General features: G+C 50.3%; 1 pseudogene; it reads right to left on the reverse strand.

Annotated features, from left to right (window-relative positions):
- Positions 1-6,117: 6,117 nt before the first annotated feature.
- LOC117072187 lies at positions 6,118-8,956 on the reverse strand (annotated as a pseudogene).
- Positions 8,957-9,228: the final 272 nt, after the last annotated feature.

The raw sequence follows: 9,228 nt of genomic DNA on the forward strand, positions 1-9,228 counted from the left end.
AGCAGGCCTCCTGGCCAGCGTTTGGCAAAATTAGCAGAAGCCCTTCCCTGTTTTTAGATGTGGGGGTTTCATATCCCAGGGTCTGGGAGAGCTGGGGGAAAGGAGATTAGGGAAGCTGCTATTCACAGGCCCTGCTTGACGAACCCAAGTCTCTGACTCGAGGGTTCCTGCAGCCGCTGCAGCTCTCGAGGGTGCCTGAGAGCCCCCACTGTCTGACTTGGCAGCTGCAAAGCTGGGGCTCTCCGGAAGCCTCTGGGTGGCCACCCTTACCTCATGTCTGCTTGGGCATGGGCCACCCTGCCCCACCCTCCGTGAATCACTGCTTCTCTTTTTCCACCTTCCAAACCGTGATAGGGTATAGCTGGCAGCCATCGAAGGACTGGCATTCTGTGGCTGCTTCAGCTGAGGAGACCTGGGGGCCATGGGTGGCAGCAGAGCTGGGCACATGCTGTTCGTCCTCTGCCAGCTCAGCTCAGGCCCCTTTTAAACAATACCTCTGGGGAAGCGTGATGCTTCTGGCTAATGTGTTACAGCTCTCTCTTGTGCAATGGAAGATGGTTCCTCCTCTTCCCAAAAGTGGAGACACAAAACACAAATCCCATGTGTCAGTATTCCCACTCTGGGACTGTTCTTTTATAGCGCCGTCACACCTTTCTCTGATACACTTGCATGTAGGGTGACTATAGGGTTGACCATCCTGCTAATAGTGGTGCTGGGATGGGAAGAGGGAAAGAAAGAACTGACTGGTAGAGTTAGCTCGTAGATACCGGTGTATCTTACCAAAGCAGTGAGGAGACCACACAGAGCTGCTGTGTGCCCTGTTTTTGCAATCTGATGATCTGGCAGAAGTTTGTGTTTGAAAATTCCCTTCTGCCACTGTTCCATGTTCCTTTCCTTTGCTTCTCTGGGTTGTGGTTTTTCACCTGTGGAGTTAACCCAGACCTCATTCCTGAAAGGTCTTTCGCATTAGAAATCTTTCTCGTTTTGGGTAGCTGTAGGTTCCATTGACTTATCGTTGGACTTAGGAATACTAAGAGGTTCCCTAGAGAATCCCCTAAATTCCAGACCCTCCTCCCAGCCCCCCAATCTGTGGTGGGAGCTGTATTTCCCCAAGACAATTGAGAACAGTCCCCTCGCCATAGCAGTAAACTCTTCTGGCTCATTGACACAAGGCATCCAGTGTGGCTGGGTGGCAGCCTCCGCCTGCAGGGCAGTGGGCACCTCGTGTCCGTCTGTGGAAGCATCCGAGGAATGAAGACACCCAAACCAGCAGAGTCCAGAATTGTGAACGGAGAATCCAAAACCTTGCTAGTGGTGCAGGGGCGTAATGAGAGGAGCCATTCCCATTCCACGTGTGTCTCCACCTGTGTTTTCCAGCCATAGGAGAACCCATACCACTTGTTGACTGATGGCTCGGAGTGCAGGGCACGTCTTGGGCAACCCAGCAGCCCTCAAGGGGGGCCTTGTCACAGCCAGCACTGCCTGGTGCTTGGGAGGCTCCCCGAGGTAGTGGGGTGTGTGCCGGGATCACAACTGTCACAGGCCTCACTGCTGAGCTGTGTTGTCAGACGGGTCTCCTGGAAGCAGTACTGGAAGCAACCGGTGCAGCAGATGAGGCTTCTGTGAGCCAGGTGCAGTGGCCAAGAGGTGTCTCTGTCCCTCCCAGAACACTTGTCCGATGGACTTGGGGGCTGGCTCTTCTTTCCAGTTGAGTTTTTCATACTAGGAATTGTGTTGGTTTCTCCCATTAGCAGATTTATACATTTAGCAGTGGACCTTAGCCAGACTAGCCTTGCAGTGAGGACACCCATGTGGTTGAAGCCATTGACAACATCCTTCACTGCCTCCACGGCCACTTTGTTGATGAGAACATTGAGCAAGGCTGGGTGGCTGGAGAGAAAGGCTAACATACATGAGGCAGCCGTCATGCCACCTGCCTACTGAGAGCATGGGCCCCCTTCCCGGTTGTTCTTTAGGGCCACTCAAATGGGTTAGAACGTTGCCAACTCTCACCTTCAAGTGGTGTCAGCTGTCAGCATCTTTTGCAGAAATCAAATCCAACTTTTAATTCGGGTGAGTGGTCCTAGGGAAGTCCCCATGGGGCCAACAGGTGCGTGGTGAGAGGTGCTGTCCATGCAGCTGTGGGCTCGAGGAGCGTCGGAACCACTTGCGTGTGTATCTTGTGCTCCAGAACATGCCAAAGCCTAACCTGTGTGTGTGTGCGTGCATGTGCATGCATGCTTGTGTGTCTGTGCACACCTGTATACCTATTAAATATATACATCTTGCCTGAATGTAATGATGACATGCTCCCACAGTTGACTCACTTGGTGACGTGACAGGTCAGAAAACACAGTCTTTGGTGGTCCACCCAAGTTCCAACCAGCTGTCACTAGCTGTGCCATGGTGAAGTATAGATGTTCAGTGTCCATCAGGGCCTAGAGGACAAGCTGAGAGCTGGTTCTCAGAAGAGCAGTTATCTGCAGAGGAGGGTGTGATTTTGTCCCAGAACCCTAGGGGTCTGTGCTCTGGGCCTGTCTGTGACTCTGCCATGCATCATGGGATCTAATTGCCACCGTGGCCCGACGGGGAGACCAGCTTTTACATCTACCTGCTCTGGAGGCTTTGCTCTTTCTAGGCTCATGTGGAACTGGCAGTTTGTAGGTTAATTGGAAAGTGAGCAGCGTAGTGTGTGGCCTGGTGGATGTTGCTTGCAGAGCTCCAGAGAGACTCAGAGTGCCTGCCCGTCTCTAGTGCCGGCGGACATGGGCACAGCACCCTGTCCTCCCCCTCACAGAGTGCATCCATACCTGCCTAGATCACGGGCCCCGGAAACTTCAAAGCAGCAGCCCTGTGCATTCTTACGAGAGTTACATCCCAGCCCAGATGGTCATAATTTCACCAGAACAGTGGGGTGTCTTGTTTCCTGTCCACATCATTAATGTGATGGGCCATGGTGGCGTCCTGTGGAATGGCAAGACAGCCGGCAGCCCTGAGCTCTAGGTTGTATGGAGGAACTGGAGAGGTAGCATAGCCCTGATGCACTCCCACCAAGGCTGCTGCTGTCCCTGCCAGATGAGGACAAGACAGCTTCTGGATATGAGATTGCAGGAGACAAAACCTCAACCCATATCAGTAGGTACAGAGAAAAATCATCTGCCAGATCAGTGGCTGCAGACCAGAGATCTGGGACTATATTGATTTGTTCCAATAAAGAGACCACATCTGAAGTAGCAGATGCTCAGGCTCCTGGGCCGGGGGCTTGTGTCCCTGGGAGGCTCTGCTGTCTTGAGCGGCGGCTCTGTTCCCTGCAGGTGCGTGGGCAGCCATGCTGCTGGGCTACCTCACCTTCCCTTGGTATTCTTTCCCCAGTTGCCCATCCTGCTTCTGATGGACATTTCCTTGGTCAGCTGCAGTATATGTCCATTCAGGTTACAGTCACATCGTATATGGCTACAATTTGTTGTTTTTCCTTAAACAGTGTTACATGTCTCTGCTCACAATTAAAGTAACTTAGAGTTTAACCCTTAAGAGGAAAATGTCCTCTGTTCTCACCTTCCTGAGGGATCCTGCCACATTGACCATCTTGCTAGCAGGGTTCACAGGTGTAACAAGAATGGATTTCTGCTGGCTGATGGTCCACGGTGTAGCGTGACTCGGGGAACCCAAGAACTCATTGGCCAAGCTGCTCCAAATTCTCCTGCATGATTGTTCTTTCTTTTTGCCCTTTTTTCTTCTTTCTTCCCCTTCCTCTCCTTCTTCTTCTTCCTCTCCTTCCTTCCTTCCTCTCTTCCTCTTCCTCTTTCTCTGTCTCTCTTTTTTCCTTTCCCCCTCCCCTCCCCTTCATCACCTAGGCTGCTGTGCAGTGACACAATCATACTCACTCCAGTCTCCAACTCGTGGGCTCCCATACTTTTTCTTTTCTTCCTTTCTCTCTCTCTCTCCTTTTTTTTTGAGACAGTTTTGCTCTTGTTGCCCAGGTTAGAGTGCAGTGGTGCAATCTTGGCTCACTGCAACCTCTGCCTCCTGGGTTCAAGCGATTCTCCTGCCTCAGCCTCCCGAGTAGCTGGGATTACAGGCATGTGCCATCACGCCCGGCTAATGTTGTATTTTTAGTAGAGATGGCGTTTCACCATGTTGGTCAGGCCAGTCTTGAACTTCTACCTCAAGTGATCCACCCATCTTAGCCTGCCAAAGTGCTGGGATTACATGCATGAGCCACTCTGCCTGCCCTTTATTTTCTATCTCTGCTGGCTGGCTGAATACCTTGAGCAGACCAGAATTACTGGAGGCAAGGAAAAAATGGAAGATTAGCTAAATTTGTTTTCCATCAAAAGCAATGATGAAGGCCGGGCGCGGTGGCTCAAGCCTGTAATCCCAGCACTTTGGGAGGCCGAGACGGGCGGATCACGAGGTCAGGAGATTGAGACCATCCTGGCTAACACGGTGAAACCCCGTCTCTACTAAAAATACGAAAAACTAGCCGAGCGAGGTGGCGGGCGCCTGTGGTCCCAGCTACTCGGGAGGCTGAGGCAGGAGAATGGCGTAAACCCGGGAGGCGGAGCTTGCAGTGAGCTGAGATCCGCCACTGCACTCCAGAGCAAGACTCCGTCTCAAAAAAAAAAAAAAAAAAAAAAAAAATGATGAAAATGCTTCTTTTCAAAGAGCAACAGCAAATATTGGTCCAAATTCACAAGTGTTCATCCGACGGGCCACATTGGAGAATAAAGGTAGTTGTGCATGGTCCTGAGTGCACGGACATGGAATTTAGATACAGGATGAATATTCTGCTTTCGTAAGTTGTTTTGATGAGACGTGAAGACACCTTCTGAACAATATTAGAAGAATGCATCACCTTGGTACATTTGGCACCTGCCCTGCCCCTGACTTTTTCCTGAGTGAACAGGAGCCACCTCCCCTTTTAAATTAAGTGATGGAATAGCCTGGCCTGTTCCGGGTCCTTGCTGCTGTCTCCTGTGCTCGCTCCTCTGGGTCACCAAGCATGTGGCTGAGAATCCATTTGGGACATCCGTTCCCCGTCCCTGCCTGTGTCTATCATTAAACAAAGTGAAGATAGTCTGGTGTGACTGGCTTTCCAAACTCTTATTTGGATTCACTGTAATGTGGACTAAACAAATGGCTTAAAATTCACTGTTTGCAGACACCCCATCCTCTGCTCCACTCAGTAGAGACATGACCTGCCCCATGAAGCTCTGCTCATTCCACCGCCTTCCTGACAGGCAAGTGCACAGCTTCAGCAAGTTCTCTGAGGTCAGAAACCCTGTCATTTTACCTGTTTGCACCCCCTCTTTGTGTGTCCTGAATATTTTTACTACCTTAAATGTGTGCTCTTTCCCCCACAACATTTGTTTTAAATAATTTTAAAGCTACAGAAATGTTTCTAGAATAGTCCAGTGGGTTCCCACATGACAATTCAACTGTCGTTGGCATTTTGCCACACTTATTTTCCCCTTTTAAGTGTACATATGTCATTCTTTTGACTGAACCATTTTGAAAGTTAGTCATTGTGATATTTTGCCCCCAAATACTTGAGCATTCATCTGTTGAGAACAAAATCATTCCCCTTCAGTTACCACACGAAGGAAATTTAACAGTAACACAGCACCGTTATCAAATACATGATCCATATAAAGTTTTTCCCAGTGTGTCTAATAATGTCGTTTATACCTTCTGTTGTTTGTTTTTATCCAAGCACCACAACTGCTTTTAGTTACTATATCTTTTATTTTTAAAATCTGGACTAGTTCCCTTTTTGTTTTTTTCTTTCTATGTCAGAGGCATTTTTGAAGTATTTATGTCACCTTTACAGAATGTTCATCAAGTGGCTTTTGTTAGATTGTTTCCTCAAATTTGACAGTTTTAAAGAAACAGTGCCTCCATGATATTGTCTGAACCAGTGCATCACATCAAGACACATGATTGACACAATAATGCTGTGTGCCACTCGGTGCATCACAGCAGGACACATGAGGCACATATGTGCTGCCATGCACTCCTCAGTGCATTGCTGCAGGGCGTGTGGGCGGGGCCAGGTGTTGTCACGGTCCCAGCTGGTCACTCTGCCCTCTAGACAGTGGCTGGATGGACGCTGGACACCTACTCCGTGCAGCCTGGGCAGCAGCTGGAGATGATGCGGGGAGGGCTGCTCAGCTGGGGCTGAAAGGTGAGGAGGACAGGGCTGGGCTGGCCGCCTTGTGGAGATAGCGGGACATGTTGAGGGAGAGTCAGACCAGGGATGCAAAGCGTGAGGAGAAACTGCAGAGCCGTGCACGGCCTCAGCTCCTTTTCTGAGGCCCCGTTGATGTGAGTGCTTTCAACAAGCCTTCGAGGGAATCTCTGCTGCTTGCAGCCAAAAAGTACTGACCACTGGAAGAGCCAGCGCCTGTGAGGGGACAGAGGCATGGCAGCCATCAGGAGGCAGGCAAACCCCAGAGAAAGAGGCCATGGAGGTGGCAGCGGACAACTGGTGTGCGATCTCAGCACCACAGGTTACTGGTTTTGTGGCAAGATGTGGACCTGCTGACAGCTTGGCTTCCTTGTCTGCAGAGTGTGACAGTGACATTCCCTGCCTCATTAGACAGATGTTAGGATACAGTGAGGCGGGAGCTCAGCCCCATTATGGACACGTAGCATCGATGAACACCAGCTCTTACCAGATGGTTCCTTTATGCTGGGAGGAAAGAAACGATTTGAATTTCATCTGTCTAGAAGTCCAGCTATCTGCATGTGTGTTCAGAGAGCCTTCTCATATCTCAGGAGTGAAACCAAAGCATCCCCTGTATATCTTTCCCCCATCCCCACTCGTAGCCTCGGATTCTCTGCACAGCTTTAGGTAAAGGAGCTGATGGGGAATCGGATGCCTGACCCCGAGTCCTCACTCTGGGGCCCGAGCTTAGACTAACTTCAGGTTCAGCTGAGAAGGCCTCTGAACTGTGACTCCGCGCCGTGGCCGCCTGCCCTTTGCCCTTCTCGAGGCCGGTGCTTGCCTGGAGGAGGGCTGGCAGCAGAAATGCAGCTGACCAGGTTGCATTTTCCGTACGGCCGACTCAAGGGGATACCCGTGGAGACTCATTTCTTGTTTCAGTTTTCAATGATTTGGTGGAGAAGCTCCTCTGGTGAATGGACTTGGGATTTCTTGGAGCTGCGCTGCGGGTCCGCAGTATGGCTTTCGGCCCGTGCTGCGCGGGCGCTTGCACTTCCTCTGGCGGGGCACGGGGTGGCGCTCCCGGGTAAGGAAGCGACCGGGGGAGCCGTGAGCGAGGCGCTGCCTCTCCCGCTGAAGCCGGATCCAAGGCCACCGGGAGGGGGACCCGCCATCCAGGTAAGACGTGTTCTTTCCTTGTTCCTTGGCGAAGCGATAGGGACCAGGCTTCCCCAGGCGGTGAAGTGAGGAACAGGGACCGCGGGGCTCGCCTGACCAGTGGGGTCTCCATCCTTTTCTGTGTTGACAAAAGACAAGAACAGACATCGCCTGAAATCTTCCCGCCTCCGTGAGGGAACCTGCGTCTGGGAACGCGCTGCAGAGAAGTGATCGCTGAGTGAGGAAGGAGGTGCCGGCCTCATTAATCATACCTCGGGAGGCAATGCCGGGAAGGTTCTTTGTTTAAAGAAACACTCATTTTTTAAAATTAATTAATTTTTTAATTTAAGTTCTAGGGTACATGTGCACAACGTGCAGGTTTGTTACATACGTACACATGTGCCATGTTGGTGTGCTGCACTCGTTAACTTGCCATTTACAGTAGGTATATCTCCTAATGCTCTCCCTCCCCATCCCCACACCCCACAACAGGCCCCGGTGTGTGATGTTCCCCTTCCTGTGTCCAAGTGATCTCATGGTTCAATTCCCACCTATGAGTGAGAACATGCGGTGTTTGGTTTTCTGTTCTTGGGATAGTTTGCTGAGTCTAAAGAGCACTTGGTGCGACTTGCTGTGGCCATCGCCTTCAACAGCTCATTTGTAGGAGGTGCAGGCTGAATTCACACCTCGGTGTCATCCATGTCTGCCTGCCGCCCACAGAGGAGACAGGAGAGGCCTTCCCACCGCTTTTACGGGAAGCTCTTCGTGTAGGCTAGAGGAGTGTGGTTTGGTTTACAGCCACACCAAGTCATTTTAATAAAACTCAATTAACTGTGTTGCCTTGCAGGCTCCGAGTGTTACAGGCAGACCCGAGTCTGAGTCTTCCTACCATTCATTGTCCCCTTCTGGATTTCCTAGGGACCCCAGATATGATGGCATCAATGTCAGTTAACTTGGCACTGTTTAAAATAGATCTATGATCAAATCTTAAGTTTTTCCAAATAAGACCCTGGATGAATGCAGGAAGGTCATTTGATTACTTTAAAATAAGAGTATTTTATGTTAAGTTTGAAAAACCCAGTCATAAAACTAAACCCTGTACCAATGAATACTGTTCGTGAAGCCAGCAGCACAGGCTTATTATGATAAATACCAAACACCACCATTATGAGTAAGCTCATTTATTTTCAAAGCACTTTGCAATCATTAACTGTTCACGTCTGTGAATACCCCCGAGACAGACGGTATTATTAACTCCATTTGAAAGGAAGAAAACTAAGTCACAGAAAACCCGTAATTCATTGCCCTGAGGGGAAAAGGAGACACCAGGAACACTGGCTGTCCTTTCACTGCATCTTCTGTTTGGTAGAGATCCGGGGACATCCGGAACATCCACACTCTCTCTCCCACTCACGGCCATGCCACCATCTAGTGCCGCATTGACATTTCCTCTCAGTCTCAGGATAATCACATCGATGTAGCACTTGGCAGGTTTCTTATCTCAATGTCTATTATCTCAAAAATTAATCCTCATAGCAACCTTAGAAAGAGGCAGTATTAGCCCCATTGCATAGGAAAATGAAGGATCAGTGAGAAAGTGACAGATCTGTCACTGGCGATGGAGGACAGGGCCATTGTGGCGAGTCAGGCCTCAGCTGCAGGTCTGAGTTTATGCCATTGCCCCCATCTGTGGGGTCCAGGAGGCTGCTGTCTAAGCAGAAGGCATGGCCCATCAGGGGCCATGGGTGGTGGGCACAGAATTGAGTCATCTGACTGCCTTCCCACCCACCTGTGTGTGTTGTTTGTTTTATTTAAGTCCTGTGAGCGTAGTTTAGGACCTTGTCCCTTCCCACAGCATAGCACAGAAAATTGGGCAAGTCCAGACCATGACTAAATCCACTTAAACA

Source organism: Trachypithecus francoisi, unplaced genomic scaffold, assembly GCF_009764315.1.
Source record: "Trachypithecus francoisi isolate TF-2019V2 unplaced genomic scaffold, Tfra_2.0 Lachesis_group4, whole genome shotgun sequence".
Classification (NCBI taxonomy): Eukaryota; Metazoa; Chordata; class Mammalia; order Primates; family Cercopithecidae; genus Trachypithecus; species Trachypithecus francoisi.